At 43.7% G+C, this 22,135-nt stretch overlaps 1 pseudogene; it reads left to right on the top strand.

Moving 5' to 3' along the window:
• LOC135565153 (transient receptor potential cation channel subfamily M member 1-like) overlaps window positions 1-22,135 on the top strand; it is a 65,368-nt pseudogene that overhangs the window by 25,570 nt on the left and 17,663 nt on the right.

The following is a 22,135-nucleotide window of genomic DNA, read 5'->3' as shown; positions in this document are numbered from 1 at the left end:
CCACTGCTGCCCTGACCTCTGGTCTTGTGTCCTAAAACACCACTGCTGCCTGACCTCTGGTCTTGTGTCCTAAAACACCACTGTTGACCCGACCTCTGGTCTTGTGTCCTAAAACACCACTGTTGACCCGACCTCTGGTCTTGTGTCCCAAAACACCACTGCTGCCCGACCTCTGGTCTTGTGTCCTAAAACACCACTGCTGCCCTGACCTCTGGTCTTGTGTCCTAAAACACCACTACTACCCCGACCTCTGGTCTTGTGTCCTAAAACACCACTGCTACCCGACCTCTGGTCTTGTGTCCTAAAACACCACTGCTGCCCCGACCTCTGGTCTTGTGTCCTAAAACACCACTGCTGCCCTGACCTCTGGTCTTGTGTCCTAAAACACCACTGTTGCCCCGACCTCTGGTCTTGTGTCCTAAAACACCACTGCTGCCCCGACCTCTGGTCTTGTGTCCTAAAACACCACTGCTGCCCGACCTCTGGTCTTGTGTCCTAAAACACAACTGCTACCGACCTCTGGTCTTGTGTCCTAAAACACAACTGCTGCCCGACCTCTGGTCTTGTGTCCTAAAACACAACTGCTACCCGACCTCTGGTCTTGTGTCCTAAAACACCACTGCTGCCCGACCTCTGGTCTTGTGTCCCTAAAACACCACTGCTGCCCGACCTCTGGTCTTGTGTTCTAAAACACAACTGCTGCCAGACCTCTGGTCTTGTGTTCTAAAACACCACTGCTGCCCGACCTCTGGTCTTGTGTCCTAAAACACCCCTGCTGCCCCGACCTCTGGTCTTGTGTCCTAAAACACCCCTGCTGCCCCGACCTCTGGTCTTGTGTCCTAAAACACCACTGCTGCCCTGACCTCTGGTCTTGTGTCCTAAAACATCACTGCTGCCCTGACCTCTGGTCTTGTGTCCTAAAACACCACTGTTGACCCGACCTCTGGTCTTGTGTCCTAAAACACCACTGTTGACCCGACCTCTGGTCTTGTGTCCTAAAACACCACTGCTGCCCCGACCTCTGGTCTTGTGTCCTAAAACACCACTGCTGCCCTGACCTCTGGTCTTGTGTCCTAAAACACCACTTCTACCCGACCTCTGGTCTTGTGTCCTAAAATACCACTGCTACCCCGACCTCTGGGCTTGTGTCCTAAAACACCACTGCTACCCCGACCTCTGGTCTTGTGTCCTAAAACACCACTGCTGCCCGACCTCTGGTCTTGTGTCCTAAAACACCACTGTTGCCCCGACCTCTGGTCTTGTGTCCTAAAACACCACCGCTGCCCTGACCTCTGGTCTTGTGTCCTAAAACACCACTGTTGCCCCGACCTCTGGTCTTGTGGCCTAAAACACCACTACTGCCCGACCTCTGGTCTTGTGTCCTAAAACACCACTGCTACCCCGACCTCTGGTCTTGTGTCCTAAAACACCACTGCTGCCCCGACCTCTGGTCTGGTGTCCTAAAACACCACTGCTGCCCCGACCTCTGGTCTGGTGTCCTAAAACACCACTGCTACCCCGACCTCTGGTCTTGTGTCCTAAAACACCACTGCTACCCCGACCTCTGGTCTTGTGTCCTAAAACACCACTGCTGCCCGACCTCTGGTCTTGTGTCCTAAAACACCACTGTTGCCCTGACCTCTGGTCTTGTGTCCTAAAACACCACTGCTGCAGACCTCTGGTCTTGTGTCCTAAAACACCACTGCTGCCCCGACCTCTGGTCTTGTGTCCTAAAACACCACTGTTGCCCCGACCTCTGGTCTTGTGTCCTAAAACACCACTGCTACCCCGACCTCTGGTCTTGTGTCCTAAAACACCACTGCTGCCCGACCTCTGGTCTTGTGTCCTAAAACACCACTGCTGCCGCTGCCCGACCTCTGGTCTTGTGGCCTAAAAACACCACTGCTGCCCGACCTCTGGTCTTGTGTCCTAAAACACCACTGCTACCCCGACCTCTGGTCTTGTGTCCTAAAACACCACTGCTGCCCCGACCTCTGGTCTTGTGTCCTAAAACACCACTGCTGCCCGACCTCTGGTCTTGTGTCCTAAAACACCACTGCTGCCCGACCTCTGGTCTTGTGTTCTAAAACACAACTGCCTGACCTCTGGTCTTGTGTTCTAAAACACCACTGCTGCCTGACCTCTGGTCTTGTGTTCTAAAACACCACTGCTGCCCGATCTCTGGTCTTGTGTTCTAAACACCACTGCTGCCCGACCTCTGGTCTTGTGTTCTAAAACACCACTGCTACCCCGACCTCTGGTCTTGTGTCCTAAAACACCACTGCTGCCTGACCTCTGGTCTTGTGTCCTAAAACACCACTGCTGCCTAACCTCTGGTCTTGTGTCCTAAAACACCACTGCTGCCCCGACCTCTGGTCTTGTGTCCTAAAACACCACTGCTACCCCGACCTCTGGTCTTGTGTCCTAAACACCCCTGCTGCCCCGACCTCTGGTCTTGTGTCCTAAAACACCCCTGCTGCCCCGACCTCTGGTCTTGTGTCCTAAAACACCACTGCTGCCCTGACCTCTGGTCTTGTGTCCTAAAACACCACTGCTGCCCTGACCTCTGGTCTTGTGTCCTAAAACACCACTGTTGACCCGACCTCTGGTCTTGTGTCCTAAAACACCACTGTTGACCCGACCTCTGGTCTTGTGTCCTAAAACACCACTGCTGCCCGACCTCTGGTCTTGTGTCCTAAAACACCACTGCTGCCCTGACCTCTGGTCTTGTGTCCTAAACACCACTACTACCCCGACCTCTGGTCTTGTGTCCTAAAACACCACTGCTACCCCGACCTCTGGTCTTGTGTCCTAAAACACCACTGCTGCCCCGACCTCTGGTCTTGTGTCCTAAAACACCACTGGTGCCCCGACCTCTGGTCTTGTGTCCTAAAACACCACTGTTGCCCGACCTCTGGTCTTGTGTCCTAAAACACCACTGCTGCCCCGACCTCTGGTCTTGTGTCCTAAAACACCACTGCTGCCCGACCTCTGGTCTTGTGTCCTAAAACACAACTGCTACCCGACCTCTGGTCTTGTGTCCTAAAACACAACTGCTGCCCGACCTCTGGTCTTGTGTCCTAAAACACACCTGCTACCCGACCTCTGGTCTTGTGTCCCTAAAACACCACTGCTGCCCGACCTCTGGTCTTGTGTCCTAAAACACCACTGCTGCCCGACCTCTGGTCTTGTGTTCTAAAACACAACTGCTGCCAGACCTCTGGTCTTGTGTTCTAAAACACCACTGCTGCCCGACCTCTGGTCTTGTGTCCTAAAACACCCCTGCTGCCCCGACCTCTGGTCTTGTGTCCTAAAACACCCCTGCTGCCCCGACCTCTGGTCTTGTGTCCTAAAACACCACTGCTGCCCTGACCTCTGGTCTTGTGTCCTAAAACATCACTGCTGCCCTGACCTCTGGTCTTGTGTCCTAAACACCACTGTTGACCCGACCTCTGGTCTTGTGTCCTAAAACACCACTGTTGACCCGACCTCTGGTCTTGTGTCCTAAACACCACTGCTGCCCCGACCTCTGGTCTTGTGTCCTAAAACACCACTGCTGCCCTGACCTCTGGTCTTGTGTCCTAAAACACCACTTCTACCCCGACCTCTGGTCTTGTGTCCTAAAATACCACTGCTACCCCGACCTCTGGGCTTGTGTCCTAAAACTTACCACTGCTACCCCGACCTCTGGTCTTGTGTCCTAAAACACCACTGCTGCCCGACCTCTGGTCTTGTGTCCTAAAAACACCACTGCTGCCCGACCTCTGGTCTTGTGTCCTAAAACACCACTGCTACCCCGACCTCTGGTCTTGTGTCCTAAAACACCACTGCTGCCCCGACCTCTGGTCTTGTGGCCTAAAACACCACTGCTGCCCCGACCTCTGGTCTTGTGTCCTAAAACACCACTGCTACCCCGACCTCTGGTCTTGTGGCCTAAAACACCACTGCTGCCCCGACCTCTGGTCTGGTGTCCTAAAACACCACTGCTGCCCCGACCTCTGGTCTTGTGGCCTAAAAACACCACTGCTGCCCCGACCTCTGGTCTTGTGTACATGTTCTCCTAAAAGCTCCGAGCTGTTTTCCGTGTCTCCTCAGATCTCCTACCTGGCCTACCTGTGTTTGTACAACTACATCATCCTGGTCAAGATGGAACGCTGGCCGTCCCCTGCAGGAGTGGATCGTCATCTCTTACATCATCACTCTGGGAATGGAGAAAGTCAGACAGGTAACGTCTCGCGTCGTCACAGTCAGACAGGTAACGTCTCCAGACAGGTAACGTCTCACATCATCACAGTCAGACAGGTAACGTCTCAGACAGGTAACGTCTCACATCATCACAGTCAGACAGGTAACGTCTCACGTCGTCACAGTCAGAAGGTAACGTCTCACATCATCACAGTCAGACAGGTAACATCTCACGTCGTCACAGTCAGACAGGTAACGTCTCACATCGTCACAGTCAGACAGGTAACGTCTCAGACAGGTAACGTCTCACATCGTCACAGTCAGACGGGTAACGTCTCACATCATCACAGTCAGACAGGTAACATCTCACGTTGTCACAGTCAGACAGGTAACGTCTCAGACAGGTAACGTCTCACATCATCACAGTCAGACAGGTAACGTCTCACATCATCACAGTCAGACAGGTAACGTCTCAGACAGGTAACGCTCACATCATCACAGTCAGACGGTAACGTCTCAGACAGGTAACGCACAGTCAGACAGGTAACGTCTCACACCATCACAGTCAGACAGGTAACGTCTCACACCATCACAGTTCTCAGACAGGTAACGTCTCACACCGTCACAGTCAGACAGGTAACGCTCACATCATCACAGTCAGACAGGTAACGTCTCAGACGGGTAACGTCTCACATCATCACAGTCAGACAGGTAACGTCTCACATCATCACAGTCAGACAGGTAACGTCTCACATCATCACAGTCAGACAGGTAACGTCTCACATCGTCACAGTCAGACAGGTAACGTCTCTCAGACAAGTAACGCCTCAGACAGGTAACGCCTCACATCATCACAGTCAGACAGGTAACGTCTCAGACAGGTAACGTCTCAGACAGGTAACGTCTCACATCATCACAGTCAGACAGGTAACGTCTCACACCATCACAGTTAGACAGGTAACGTCCCAGACAGGTAACGTCTCAGACAGGTAACGTCTCAGACAGGTAACGTCTCAGACAGGTAACGTCTCGCATCATCACAGTCAGACAGGTAACGTCCCAGACAGGTAACGTCTCAGACAGGTAACGTCTCAGACAGGTAACGTCTCAGACAGGTAACGTCTCACATCGTCACAGTCAGACAGGTAACGTCTCACATCATCACAGTCAGACAGGTAACATCTCACGTCGTCACAGTCAGACAGGTAACGTCTCAGACAGGTAACGTCTCACATCATCACAGTCAGACAGGTAACGTCTCACATCATCACAGTCAGACAGGTAACGTCTCAGACAGGTAACGTCTCACACCATCACGGTTAGACAGATAACGTCTCGCATCATCACAGTCAGACAGGTAACGTCTCAGACAGGTAACGTCTCACACCATCACAGTCAGACAGGTAACGTCTCACACCATCACAGTTAGACAGGTAACGTCTCACACTGTCACAGTCAGACAGGTAACGTCTCACATCATCACAGTCAGACAGGTAACGTCTCAGACAGGTAACGTCTCACATCATCACAGTCAGACAGGTAACGTCTCACATCATCACAGTCAGACAGGTAACGTCTCACATCATCACAGTCAGACAGGTAACGTCTCACATCATCACAGTCAGACAGGTAACGTCTCACATCGTCACAGTCAGACAGGTAACGTCTCAGACAGGTAACGTCTCACATCGTCACAGTCAGACGGGTAACGTCTCACATCGTCACAGTCAGACAGGTAACGTCTCAGACAGGTAACGTCTCAGACAGGTAACGTCTCGCATCATCACAGTCAGACAGGTAACGTCCCAGACAGGTAACGTCTCAGACAGGTAACGTCTCAGACAGGTAACGTCTCAGACAGGTAACGTCTCAGACAGGTAGCGTCTCACACCATCACTCCTGCGACTGGAGATAATTAGAAAGGGAATGTCTAGAACAATTGAAGAATATGTACAGTATGTGGGGCCTCAAGTTTTAAAAAAAAGACCGGTGTGAGGGCCTCCAGGGAAAATATGAGTCGATGTAGGGGTCTTACGCCCAGGCCCGATTTCTCAGTTCTGATCCTAGTCCGTCCCTGCTGTTGCTGCCCCAATACAGATCCTGATGTCAGAGCCGGGGAAGTTGAAGCAGAAGATCAACGTTTGGGCCGAAGAGTACTGGAACATCACAGACGCGGCGGCCATCTTTACCTTCCTCCTGGGCCTGATGCTGAGGCTGCAGAACGAGCCCCTGTTGGGCATCGGACGGGTCATCTACTGCGTGGACATTATCTTCTGGTACATCAGGGTGCTCGACATCTTCGGGGTCAACAAGTACCTGGGACCCTACGTCATGATGATCGGGAAAATGGTGAGGCTTTGGTTTGGTTTTGACTGTCTTGGCTGGCTATTGTAATATGAAATGTGTGTGTATAGGTAAATGTGTGTGTATATATAGGTAAATGTGTGTATATATATATAGGTAAATATGTGTGTATATATATAGGTAAATGTGTGTATATATATAGGTAAATGTGTGTGTATATATAGGTAAATGTGTGTGTATATATAGGTAAATGTGTGTGTATATATAGGTAAATGTGTGTGTATATATAGGTAAATGTGTGTGTGTATATATAGGTAAATGTGTGTGTATATATAGGTAAATGTGTGTGTATATATAGGTAAATGTGTGTATATATATATAGGTGCGTGCAGGGGAACCATGCCACTGCAAAATCCTGTTAAGCACCTGCATACGGTAGGTCTGAATACCAACTACTGAGAAGTGCTGAGATCAGCAGGAATAGATTTCCTCAGTCTGAATACCAACTACTGAGAAGTGCTGAGATCAGCAGGGTAGATTTCCTCAGTCTGAATACCAACTACTGAGAAGTGCTGAGATCAACAGGAATAGATTTTACTCAGTCTGAATACCAACTACTGAGAAGTGCTTAGATCAACTTTGGAATAGATTTCCTCAGTCTGAATACCAACTACTAAAGTGCTTAGATCAACAGGAATAGATTTCCTCAGTCTGAATACCAACTCTGAGAAGTGCTTAGATCAGCAGGAGTAGATTTCCTCAGTCTGAATACCAGCTACTAAGAAGTGCTTAGATCAGCAGGAGTAGATTTCCTCAGTCTGAATACCAACTACTGAAGTGCTGAGATCAACAGGAATAGATTTCCTCAGTCTGAATACCAACTACTGAGAAGTGCTTAGATCAACAGGAGTCAAAGAGGAATAGATTTCCTCAGTCTGAATCGGCCCCAGATGACTGACATGTTGTGTTCTATGTCCTCCAGATGACTGACATGTTGTGTTCTATGTCCTCAGATGACTGACATGTTGTGTTCTATGTCCTCTAGATGATTGACATGTTGTGTTCTATGTCCTCCAGATGACTGACATGTTGTGTTCTATGTCCTCCAGATGACTGACATGTTGTGTTCTATGTCCTCTAGATGATTGACATGTTGTGTTCTATGTCTCCTAGATGACTGACATGTTGTGTTCTATGCCCTCTAGATGATTGACGCCTGTTGTGTTCTATGTCCTCCAGATGACTGACATGTTGTGTTCTATGCCCTCTAGATGATTGACATGTTGTGTTCTATGTCCTCTAGATGATTGACATGTTGTGTTCTATGCCCTCTAGATGACTGACATGTTGTGTTCTATGTCCAGTGTTGTGTTCTATGTCCATGTTGTGTTCTATGCCCTCTAGATGACTGACATGTTGGGTTCTATATCCTCTAGATGATTGACATGTTTGTGTTCTATGCCCTCCAGATGACTGACATGTTGTGTTCTATGTCCTCCAGATGACTGACCATATTGTGTTCTATGTCCATGTTGTGTTTTATGCCCACTCTAGATGACTGACATGTTGGGTTCTATATCCTCTAGATGATTGACATGTTGTGTTCTATGCCCTCCAGTTGATTGACATGTTGTGTTCTATGTCCTCCAGATGACTGACATGTTGTGTTCTATGTCCATGTTGTGTTCTATGTCAGATGACTGACATGTTGTGTTCTATGTCCTCTAGATGATTGACATGTTGTGTTCCCTCACTCCAGATGACTGACATGTTGTGTTCTATGCCCTCTAGATGACTGACATCCAGATGACTGACATGTTGTGTTCTATGTCCTCCAGATGACTGACATGTTGTGTTCTATGTCCTCTAGATGATTGACATGTTGTGTTCTATGTCCTCTAGATGACTGACATGTTGTGTTCTATGCCCTCTAGATGATTGACATGTTGTGTTCTATGTCCTCCAGATGACTGACATGTTGTGTTCTATGCCCTCTAGATGATTGACATGTTGTGTTCTATGTCCTCTAGATGATTGACATGTTGTGTTCTATGCCCTCTAGATGACTGACATGTTGTGTTCTATGTCCATGTTGTGTTCTATGTCCATGTTGTGTTCTATGCCCTCTAGATGACTGACATGTTGGGTTCTATATCCTCTAGATGATTGACATGTTGTGTTCTATGCCCTCCAGATGACTGACATGTTGTGTTCTATGTCCTCCAGATGACTGACATGTTGTGTTCTATGTCCATGTTGTGTTCTATGCCCTCTAGATGACTGACATGTTGGGTTCTATATCCTCTAGATGATTGACATGTTGTGTTCTATGCCCTCCAGTTGATTGACATGTTGTGTTCTATGTCCTCCAGATGACTGACATGTTGTGTTCTATGTCCATGTTGTGTTCTATGTCCTCTAGATGACTGACATGTTGTGTTCTATGTCCTCTAGATGATTGACATGTTGTGTTCCTTGCACTCCAGATGACTGACATGTTGTGTTCTATGCCCTCTAGATGACTGACATGTTGTGTTCTATGTCCTCCAGATGACTGACATGTTGTGTTCTATGTCCTCCAGATGACTGACATGTTGTGTTCTATGTCCTCTAGATGATTGACATGTTGTGTTCTATGCCCTCTAGATGACTGACATGTTGTGTTCTATGTCCTGCCAGATGATGTCCATGTTGTGTTCTATGCCCTCTAGATGACTGACATGTTGTGTTCTATGTCCTCTAGATGACTGACATGTTGTGTTCTATGTCCTCTAGATGATTGACATGTTGTGTTCTATGTCCTCTAGATGATTGACATGTTGTGTTCTATGCCCTCTAGATGACTGACATGTTGTGTTCTATGTCCTCTAGATGATTGACATGTTGTGTTCTATGTCCTCCAGATGATGTCCATGTTGTGTTCTATGCCCTCTAGATGACTGACATGTTGTGTTCTATGTCCTCTAGATGACTGACATGTTGTGTTCTATGCCCTCAGATGATGTCCATGTTGTGTTCTATGTCCTCCAGATGACTGCCATGTTGTGTTCTATGTCCTCTAGATGACTGACATGTTGTGTTCCATGCCCTCTAGATGACTGACATGTTGTGTTCTATGTCCATGTTGTGTTCCATGCCCTCTAGATGACTGACATGTTGTGTTCTATGTCCATGTTGTGTTCTATGTCCATGTTGTGTTCTATGTCCTCCAGATGACTGACATGTTGTGTTCCATGCCCTCTAGATGACTGACATGTTGTGTTCTATGTCCATGTTGTGTTCTATGTCCTCCAGATGACTGACATGTTGTGTTCTATGTCCATGTTGTGTTCTATGTCCTCCAGCTGACTGACATGATGTGTTCTATGTCCTCTAGATGACTGACATGTTGTCTTCTATGTCCATGTTGTGTTCTATGTCCTCCAGATGACTGACATGTTGTGTTCTATGTCCATGTTGTGTTCTATGTCCTCCAGATGACTGACATGTTGTGTTCTATATCCTCTAGATGATTGACATGTTGTGTTCTATGCCCTCCAGATGACTGACATGTTGTGTTCTATGTCATGTTGTGTTCTCCATGTTGTGTTCTAGATGACTGACATGTTGTGTTCTATGCCCTCCAGTTGATTGACATGTTGTGTTCTATGTCCTCCAGATGACTGACATGTTGTGTTCTATGTCCATGTTGTGTTCTATGTCCTCTAGATGACTGACATGATGTCCTCTAGATGATTGACATGTTGTGTTCCTTGCACTCCAGATGACTGACATGTTGTGTTCTATGCCCTCTAGATGACTGACATGTTGTGTTCTATGTCCTCCAGATGACTGACATGTTGTGTTCTATGTCCTCCAGATGACTGACATGTTGTGTTCTATGTCCTCTAGATGATTGACATGTTGTGTTCTATGCCCTCTAGATGACTGACATGTTGTGTTCTATGTCCTCCAGATGATGTCCATGTTGTGTTCTATGCCCTCTAGATGACTGACATGTTGTGTTCTATGTCCTCTAGATGACTGACATGTTGTGTTCTATGTCCTCTAGATGATTGACATGTTGTGTTCTATGTCCTCTAGATGATTGACATGTTGTGTTCTATGCCCTCTAGATGACTGACATGTTGTGTTCTATGTCCTCTAGATGATTGACATGTTGTGTTCTATGTCCTCCAAATGATGTCCATGTTGTGTTCTATGCCCTCTAGATGACTGACATGTTGTGTTCTATGTCCTCTAGATGACTGACATGTTGTGTTCTATGCCCTCCAGATGATGTCCATGTTGTGTTCTATGTCCTCCAGATGACTGACATGTTGTGTTCTATGTCCTCTAGATGACTGACATGTTGTGTTCCATGCCCTCTAGATGACTGACATGTTGTGTTCTATGTCCATGTTGTGTTCCATGCCCTCTAGATGACTGACATGTTGTGTTCTATGTCCATGTTGTGTTCTATGTCCATGTTGTGTTCTATGTCCTCCAGATGACTGACATGTTGTGTTCCATGCCCTCTAGATGACTGACATGTTGTGTTCTATGTCCATGTTGTGTTCTATGTCCTCCAGATGACTGACATGTTGTGTTCTATGTCCATGTTGTGTTCTATGTCCTCCAGCTGACTGACATGATGTGTTCTATGTCCTCTAGATGACTGACATGTTGTCTTCTATGTCCATGTTGTGTTCTATGTCCTCCAGATGACTGACATGTTGTGTTCTATGTCCATGTTGTGTTCTATGTCCTCCAGATGACTGACATGTTGTGTTCTATGTCCATGTTGTGTTCTATGTCCTCCAGCTGACTGACATGTTGTGTTCTATGTCCTCTAGATGACTGACATGTTGTGTTCTATGTCCTCCAGCTGACTGACATGTTGTGTTCTATGCCCTCTAGATGATTGACATGTTGTGTTCTATGTCCTCTAGATGATTGACATGTTGTGTTCTATGCCCTCTAGATGACTGACATGTTGTGTTCTATGTCCTCCAGATGACTGACATGTTGTGTTCTATGTCCTCCAGATGACTGACATGTTGTGTTCTATGTCCTCTAGATGACTGACATGTTGTGTTCTATGTCCTCCAGATGACTGACATGTTGTGTTCTATGTCCATGTTGTGTTCTATGCCCTCTAGATGACTGACATGTTGTGTTCTATGTCCTCCAGATGACTGACATGTTGTGTTCTATGTCCATGTTGTGTTCTATGTCCTCCAGATGACTGACATGTTGTGTTCTATGTCCATGTTGTGTTCTATGTCCTCCAGATGACTGACATGTTGTGTTCTATGTCCATGTTGTGTTCTATGTCCTCCAGCTGACTGACATGTTGTGTTCTATGTCCTCTAGATGACTGACATGTTGTGTTCTATGTCCTCCAGCTGACTGACATGTTGTGTTCTATGCCCTCTAGATGATTGACATGTTGTGTTCTATGTCCTCTAGATGATTGACATGTTGTGTTCTATGCCCTCTAGATGACTGACATGTTGTGTTCTATGTCCTCCAGATGACTGACATGTTGTGTTCTATGTCCTCCAGATGACTGACATGTTGTGTTCTATGTCCTCCAGATGACTGACATGTTGTGTTCTATGTCCTCAGATGACTGACATGTTGTGTTCTATGTCCATGTTGTGTTCTATGCCCTCTAGATGACTGACATGTTGTGTTCTATGTCCTCCAGATGACTGACATGTTGTGTTCTATGTCCATGTTGTGTTCTATGCCCTCTAGATGACTGACATGTTGTGTTTTATGTCCATGTTGTGTTCTATGTCCTCTAGATGACTGACATGTTGTGTTCTATGCCCTCCAGATGACTGACATGTTGTGTTCTATGTCCTCCAGATGATTGACATGTTGTGTTCTATGTCCATGTTGTGTTCTATGCCCTCAGATGACTGACATGTTGTGTTCTATGTCCTCCAGATGATTGACATGTTGTGTTCTATGCCCTCCAGATGACTGACATGTTGTGTTTCTATGTCCTCCAGATGACTGACATATTGTGTTCTATGTCCTCCAGATGATTGACATGTTGTGTTCTATGTCCATGTTGGGTTCTATGTCCTCCAGATGACTGACATGTTGTGTTCTATGTCCTCTAGATGACTGACATGTTGTGTTCTATGTCCATGTTGTGTTCTATGCCCTCCAGATGACTGACATGTTGTGTTCTATGTCCTCTAGATGACTGACATGTTGTGTTCTATGTCCTCAGATGACTGACATGTTGTGTTCTATGTCCTCCAGATGACTGACATGTTGTGTTCTATGTCCTCTAGATGACTGACATGTTGTGTTCTATGCCCTCAGATGACTGACATGTTGTGTTCTATGTCCTCTAGATGACTGACATGTTGTGTTCTATGCCCTCCAGATGACTGACATGTTGTGTTCTATGTCCTCTAGATGATTGACATGTTGTACTTCGTGGTGATCATGCTGGTGGTGTTGATGAGTTTCGGTGTGGCGCGGCAGGCCATCCTGCACCCTGATGAGATCCCAACATGGCGTCTGGCCAGGAACATCTTCTACATGCCTTACTGGATGATCTATGGGAAGTGTTCGCTGACTCCATAGACCGTAAAGTAGCATTAATAGTAAGATTCTGTTTCCTGTTTCATGGGCGGATGATCAATTCAATCCTAATCCCATGATGGTTGTGATGGTGGTGTGTTGTCGTTGTCTCAATCCCAGTGGAACAAACCGTGTGTTCTGGTCCTAATCTCTGTAGTCTCATTCCCAGAGGAACAAACCTTGTGTTCTGGTCTAATCTCTGTAGTCTCATTCCCAGAGGAACAAACCTTGTGTTCTGGTCCCTAATCTCTGTAGTCTCATTCCCAGTGGAACAAACCTTGTGTTCTGGTCCTAATCTCTGTAGTCTCATTCCCAGTGGAACAAACCTGGTGTTCTGGTCCTAATCTCTGTAGTCTCAATCCCAGTGGAACAAACCTTGTGTTCTGGTCCCTAATCTCTGTGGTCAATCCCAGAGGAACAAACCTGGTGTTCTAGTCTGATCTTGTGTGTGTGTGTGTGTGTGTGTGTGTGTGTGTGTGTGTGTGTGTGTGTGTGTGTGTGTGTGTGTGTGTGTGTGTGTGTGTGTGTGTGCGTGGTCCTTTACTTCCTCTGCTGGTTGACTAGCAATAACACTCAATTTAATTCCTAGTGATATAACCTTGGTCACGAACACAATAACAATCCATTTAATTCCTAATGATATAACCTGTGTCACTAACACAGTTTAATTCCTAGTGATATAACCTTGGTCACTAACACAGTTTAATTCCTAATGATATAACCTGTGTCACTAACACGGTTTAATTCCTAATGATATAACCTGTGTCACTAACACAGTTTAATTCCTAGTGATATAACCTTGGTCACTAACACAGTTTAATTCCTAATGATATAACCTTGGTCACTAACACAGTTTAATTCTAATGATATAACCTGTGTCACAAACACAGTTTAATTCCTAATGATATAACCTGTGTCACTAACACGGTTTAATTCCTAATGATATAACCTGTGTCACTAACACAGTTTAATTCCTAATGATATAACCTGTGTCACAAACACAGTTTAATTCCTAATGATATAACCTGTGTCACTAACACAGTTTAATTCCTAATGATATAACCTGTGTCACAAACACAGTTTAATTCCTAATGATATAACCTGTGTCACTAACACAGTTTAATTCCTAATGATATAACCTGTGTCACTAACACAGTTTAATTCCTAATGATATAACCTGTGTCACTAACACAGTTTAATTCCCTAATGATATAACCTTGGTCACTAACACAGTTTAATTCCTAGTGATATAACCTTGGTCACAAACACAGTTTAATTCTAGTGATATAACCTTGGTCACTAACACAGTTTAATTCCTAGTGATATAACCTTGGTCACTAACACAGTTTAATTCCTAGTGATATAACCTTGGTCACAAACACAGTTTAATTCCTAGTGATATAACCTTGGTCACTAACACGGTTTAATTCTAATGATATAACCCGTGTCACACTATAATAATATCCACAATCAAAATACAGTCACGTATTGGTTTAATAACATGTTAAAGACTTGATGTACAGGAGACAGTGTGTTGGAGACAGGTGACAGTGTGTTGGAGACAGGTGACAGTGTGTTGGAGACAGGTGACAGTGTGTTGGAGACAGGTGACAGTGTGTTGGAGACAGGTGACAGTGTGTTGGTGACAGGTGACATTGTGTTGGTGACAGTGTGTTGGAGACAGTGTGTTAGAGACAGGTGACAGTGTGTTGGTGACAGTGTGTTGGAGACAGGTGACAGTGTGTTGGAGACAGGTGACATTGTGTTGGTGACAGTGTGTTGGAGACAGGTGACAGTGTGTTGGTGACAGGTGACAGTGTGTTGGTGACAGTGTGTTGAAGACAGGTGACAGTGTGTTGGAGACAGTGTGTTGGGAGACAGGTGACAGTGTGTTGGTGACAGTGTGTTGGAGAAGGGTGACAGTGTGTTGGAGACAGTGTGTTGGAGACAGTGTGTTGGAGACAGTGTGTTGGAGACAGGTGACAGTGTGTTGGAGACAGTGTGTTGGTGACAGTGTGTTGGTAACAGGTGACAGTGTGTTGGTGACAGTGTGTTGGTGACAGTGTGTTGGAGACAGGTGACAGTGTGTTGGTGACAGTGTGTTGGTGACAGTGTGTTGGTGACAGTGTGTTGGTGACAGTGTGTTGGAGACAGGTGACAGTGTGTTGGTGACAGTGTGTTGGAGACAGGTGACAGTGTGTTGGAGACAGGTGACAGTGTGTTGGAGACAGGTGACAGTGTGTTGGTGACAGTGTGTTGGAGACAGGTGACAGTGTGTTGGAGACAGGTGACAGTGTGTTGGTGACAGTGTGTTGGAGACAGGTGACAGTGTGTTGGTGACAGTGTGTTGGTGACAGGTGAGTGTGTTGGAGACAGGTGACAGTGTGTTGGAGACAGGTGACAGTGTGTTGGTGACAGTGTGTTGGAGACAGGTGACAGTGTGTTGGTGACAGTGTGTTGGTGACAGGTGAGTGTGTTGGAGACAGGTGACAGTGTGTTGGTGACAGTGTGTTGGAGACAGTGTGTTGGTGACAGTGTGTTGGTGACAGGTGACAGTGTGTTGGTGACAGTGTGTTGGTGACAGTGTGTTGGTGACAGGTGACAGTGTGTTGGTGACAGTGTGTTGGTGACAGTGTGTTGGTGACAGTGTGTAATGGCCTCATAATGATTTGATTGGTCACATGCAGCCACTGAGTTAAATCAATTGGACTAAAATGAAAGACATTCAGGACAGGTTTATTTAAAATGGTTAGGTATTTAAAATGGTATAGTATTTAAAATGGTATAGTATTTTAAATGGTATAGTATTTAAAATGGTATAGTATTTAAAATGGTAAAGTATTTAAAACGGTAAAGTATTTAAAACGGTAAAGTATTTAAAACGGTTTAGTATTTAAAACGGTATAGTATTTAAAACGGTATAGTATTTAAAACGGTATAGTATTTAAAATGGTAAAGTATTTAAAATGGTATAGTATTTAAAACGGTATAGTATTTAAAATGGTAAAGTATTTAAAACGGTAAAGTATTTAAAACGGTATAGTATTTAAAAAACGGTATAGTATTTAAAACGGTATAGTATTTAAAACGGTATAGTATTTAAAATGGTAAAGTATTTAAAACGGTAAAGTATTTAAAACGGTATAGTATTTAAAACGGTAAAAAAGTATTTAAAACGGTATAGTATTTAAAACGGTATAGTATTTAAAACGGTATAGTATTTAAAATGGTAAAGTATTTAAAACGGTATAGTATTTAAAACGGTATAGTATTTAAAAAACGGTATAGTATTTAAAATGGTAAAGTATTTAAACGGTAAAGTATTTAAAACGGTATAGTATTTAAAACGGTAAAGTATTTAAACGGTATAGTATTTAAAACGGTAAAGTATTCCATGAATTATTACTAGCATTAAGACTAACTCTCCATGTATTGTTTGTGTAAATAAAATGACCAAAGATACATATTGATTTATCCTTAATAATATGTGTGATCATCTGCCTGCTAGAGATACTGTCTTGTATTCCAAAGTGCACCCTATTCCCTATGTAGTGCACTCTTTTTGACCACAGGCAATGAGGGAATAGGGTGCCTCTTTGGGATGATGTATCCTTAATTTATCCTTAATAAGTGATCCCACTAACAAGAAAGTGTGTTTTTTCTCTTAACAAATGGAAAAGGATTGGTCCTCTTTTTTTCCAGTGATCATCTGCCTGCTAGAGATACTGTGTGGTATTCCAAAGTGCACCCTATTCCCTATCCAGTGCACTCTTTTTGACCAGAGGCAATGAGGGAATAGGGTGCCTCTTTGGGATGATGTCACTGCTTCAGATAGTAAGAGGTGTTGTGGTTTTAGTCTCTGCCCAGAGGAAGACAAACCAGTCCGCATGGAAGAGTCTCATCACATTTTCATAACTGTACAATCCAACCAATCCATTATAAAATACTATAGACACAACAACACCGACCAGAGATCAGACACCAATCCATTATAAAATACTATAGACACAACAACACCGACCAGAGATCAGACACCAATCCATTATAAAATACTATAGACACAACAACACCGACCAGAGATCAGACACCAATCCATTATAAAACACTATAGACGGTATAGACACAACAACACCGACCAGAGATCAGACACCAATCCATTATAAAATACTATAGACGGTATAGACACAACAACACCGACCAGAGATCAGACACCAATCCATTATAAAATACTATAGACGGTATAGACACAACAACACCGACCAGAGATCAGACACCAATCCATTATAAAATACTATAGACGGTATAGACACAACAACACCGACCAGAGATCAGACACCAATCCATTATAAAATACTATAGACGGTATAGACACAACAACACCGACCAGAGATCAGACACCAATCCATTATAAAATACTATAGACACAACAACACCGACCAGAGATCAGACACCAATCCATTATAAAATACTATAGACACAACAACACCGACCAGAGATCAGACACCAATCCATTATAAAATACTATAGACACAACAACACCGACCAGAGATCAGACACCAATCCATTATAAAATACTATAGACGGTATAGACACAACAACACCGACCAGAGATCAGACACCAATCCATTATAAAATACTATAGACGGTATAGACACAACAACACCGACCAGAGATCAGACACCAATCCATTATAAAATACTATAGACACAACAACACCGACCAGAGATCAGACACCAATCCATTATAAAATACTATAGACGGTATAGACACAACAACACCGACCAGAGATCAGACACCAATCCATTATAAAATACTATAGACATAGACACAACAACACCGACCAGAGATCAGACACCAATCCATTATAAAATACTATAGACGGTATAGACACAGCAACACCGACCAGAGATCAGACACCAATCCATTATAAAATACTATAGACGGTATAGACACAACAACACCGACCAGAGATCAGACACCAATCCATTATAAAATACTATAGACGGTATAGACACAACAACACCGACCAGAGATCAGACACCAATCCATTATAAAATACTATAGACGGTATAGACACAACAACACCGACCAGAGATCAGACACCAATCCATTATAAAATACTATAGACGGTATAGACACAACAACACCGACCAGAGATCAGACACCAATCCATTATAAAATACTATAGACGGTATAGACACAACAACACCGACCAGAGATCAGACACCAATCCATTATAAAACTCTATAGACACAACAACACCGACCAGAGATCAGACACCAATCCATTATAAAACTCTATAGACACAACAACACCGACCAGAGATCAGACACCAATCCATTATAAAATACTATAGATGGTATAGACACAACAACACCGACCAGAGATCAGACACCAATCCATTATAAAATACTATAGACGGTATAGACACAACAACACCGACCAGAGATCAGACACCAATCCATTATAAAATACTATAGACGGTATAGACACAACAACACCGACCAGAGATCAGACACCAATCCATTATAAAATACTATAGACGGTATAGACACAACAACACCGACCAGAGATCAGACACCAATCCATTATAAAATACTATAGACGGTATAGACACAACAACACCGACCAGAGATCAGACACCAATCCATTATAAAATACTATAGACGGTATAGACACAACAACACCGACCAGAGATCAGACACCAATCCATTATAAAATACTATAGACGGTATAGACACAACAACACCGACCAGAGATCAGACACCAATCCATTATAAAATACTATAGACGGTATAGACACAACAACACCGACCAGAGATCAGACACCAATCCATTATAAAATACTATAGACACAACAACACCGACCAGAGATCAGACACCAATCCATTATAAAATACTATAGACGGTATAGACACAACAACACCGACCAGAGATCAGACACCAATCCATTATAAAATACTATAGACGGTATAGACACAACAACACCGACCAGAGATCAGACACCAATCCATTATAAAATACTATAGACGGTATAGACACAACAACACCGACCAGAGATCAGACACCAATCCATTATAAAACTCTATAGACACAACAACACCGACCAGAGATCAGACACCAATCCATTATAAAACTCTATAGACACAACAACACCGACCAGAGATCAGACACCAATCCATTATAAAATACTATAGACGGTATAGACACAACAACACCGACCAGAGATCAGACACCAATCCATTATAAAACTCTATAGACACAACAACACCGACCAGAGATCAGACACCAATCCATTATAAAATACTATAGACGGTATAGACACAACAACACCGACCAGAGATCAGACACCAATCCATTATAAAATACTATAGACGGTATAGACACAACAACATCGACCAGAGATCAGACACCAATCCATTATAAAATACTATAGACGGTATAGACACAACAACATCGACCAGAGATCAGACACCAATCCATTATAAAATACTATAGACGGTATAGACACAACAACACCGACCAGAGATCAGACACCAATCCATTATAAAACTCTATAGACACAACAACATCGACCAGAGATCAGACACCAATCCATTATAAAATACTATAGACGGTATAGACACAACAACACCGACCAGAGATCAGACACCAATCCATTATAAAATACTATAGACGGTATAGACACAACAACACCGACCAGAGATCAGACACCAATCCATTATAAAATACTATAGACGGTATAGACACAACAACACCGACCAGAGATCAGACACCAATCCATTATAAAATACTATAGACGGTATAGACACAACAACATCGACCAGAGATCAGACACCAATCCATTATAAAATACTATAGACGGTATAGACACAACAACATCGACCAGAGATCAGACACCAATCCATTATAAAATACTATAGACGGTATAGACACAACAACACCGACCAGAGATCAGACACCAATCCATTATAAAACTCTATAGACACAACAACATCGACCAGAGATCAGACACCAATCCATTATAAAATACTATAGACGGTATAGACACAACAACACCGACCAGAGATCAGACACCAATCCATTATAAAATACTATAGACGGTATAGACACAACAACACCGACCAGAGATCAGACACCAATCCATTATAAAATACTATAGACGGTATAGACACAACAACACCGACCAGAGATCAGACACCAATCCATTATAAAATACTATAGACGGTATAGACACAACAACACCGACCAGAGATCAGACACCAATCCATTATAAAACTCTATAGACACAACAACATCGACCAGAGATCAGACACCAATCCATTATAAAATACTATAGACGGTATAGACACAACAACACCGACCAGAGATCAGACACCAATCCATTATAAAATACTATAGACGGTATAGACACAACAACACCGACCAGAGATCAGACACCAATCCATTATAAAAAATACTATAGACGGTATAGACACAACAACACCCGACCAGAGATCAGACACCAATCCATTATAAAATACTATAGACGGTATAGACACAACAACACCGACCAGAGATCAGACACCAATCCATTATAAAATACTATAGACGGTATAGACACAACAACACCGACCAGAGATCAGACACCAATCCATTATAAAATACTATAGACGGTATAGACACAACAACACCGACCAGAGATCAGACACCAATCCATTATAAAAATACTATAGACGGTATAGACACAACAACACCGACCAGAGATCAGACACCAATCCATTATAAAATACTATAGGCGGTATAGACACAACAACACCGACCAGAGATCAGACACCAATCCATTATAAAATACTATAGACGGTATAGACACAACAACACCGACCAGAGATCAGACACCAATCCATTATAAAATACTATAGACGGTATAGACACAACAACACCGACCAGAGATCAGACACCAATCCATTATAAAATACTATAGACGGTATAGACACAACAACACCGACCAGAGATCAGACACCAATCCATTATAAAACTATATAGACACAACAACACCGACCAGAGATCAGACACCAATCCATTATAAAACGCTATAGACGGTATAGACACAACAACACCGACCAGAGATCAGACACCAATCCATTATAAAATACTATAGACGGTATAGACACAACAACACCGACCAGAGATCAGACACCAATCCATTACAAAATACTATAGACGGTATAGACACAACAACACCGACCAGAGATCAGACACCAATCCATTATAAAATACTATAGACGGTATAGACACAACAACACCGACCAGAGATCAGACACCAATCCATTATAAAATACTATAGACGGTATAGACACAACAACACCGACCAGAGATCAGACACCAATCCATTATAAAATACTATAGACGGTATAGACACAACAACACCGACCAGAGATCAGACACCAATCCATTATAAAATACTATAGACGGTATAGACACAACAACACCGACCAGAGATCAGACACCAATCCATTATAAAAATACTATAGACGGTATAGACACAACAACACCGACCAGAGATCAGACACCAATCCATTATAAAATACTATAGACGGTATAGACACAACAACACCGACCAGAGATCAGACACCAATCCATTATAAAATACTATAGACGGTATAGACACAACAACACCGACCAGAGATCAGACACCAATCCATTATAAAATACTATAGACGGTATAGACACAACAACACCGACCAGAGATCAGACACCAATCCATTATAAAATACTATAGACGGTATAGACACAACAACACCGACCAGAGATCAGACACCAATCCATTATAAAACTATATAGACACAACAACACCGACCAGAGATCAGACACCAATCCATTATAAAACGCTATAGACGGTATAGACACAACAACACCGACCAGAGATCAGACACCAATCCATTATAAAATACTATAGACGGTATAGACACAACAACACCGACCAGAGATCAGACACCAATCCATTACAAAATACTATAGACGGTATAGACACAACAACACCGACCAGAGATCAGACACCAATCCATTATAAAATACT

The sequence above is a fragment of the Oncorhynchus nerka genome, linkage group LG27, assembly GCF_034236695.1.
Source record: "Oncorhynchus nerka isolate Pitt River linkage group LG27, Oner_Uvic_2.0, whole genome shotgun sequence".
NCBI lineage: Eukaryota > Metazoa > Chordata > Actinopteri > Salmoniformes > Salmonidae > Oncorhynchus > Oncorhynchus nerka.
The sequence above is the reverse complement of the archived record's forward strand: the minus strand, read 5'-3'. Positions and strand labels throughout refer to the sequence as shown.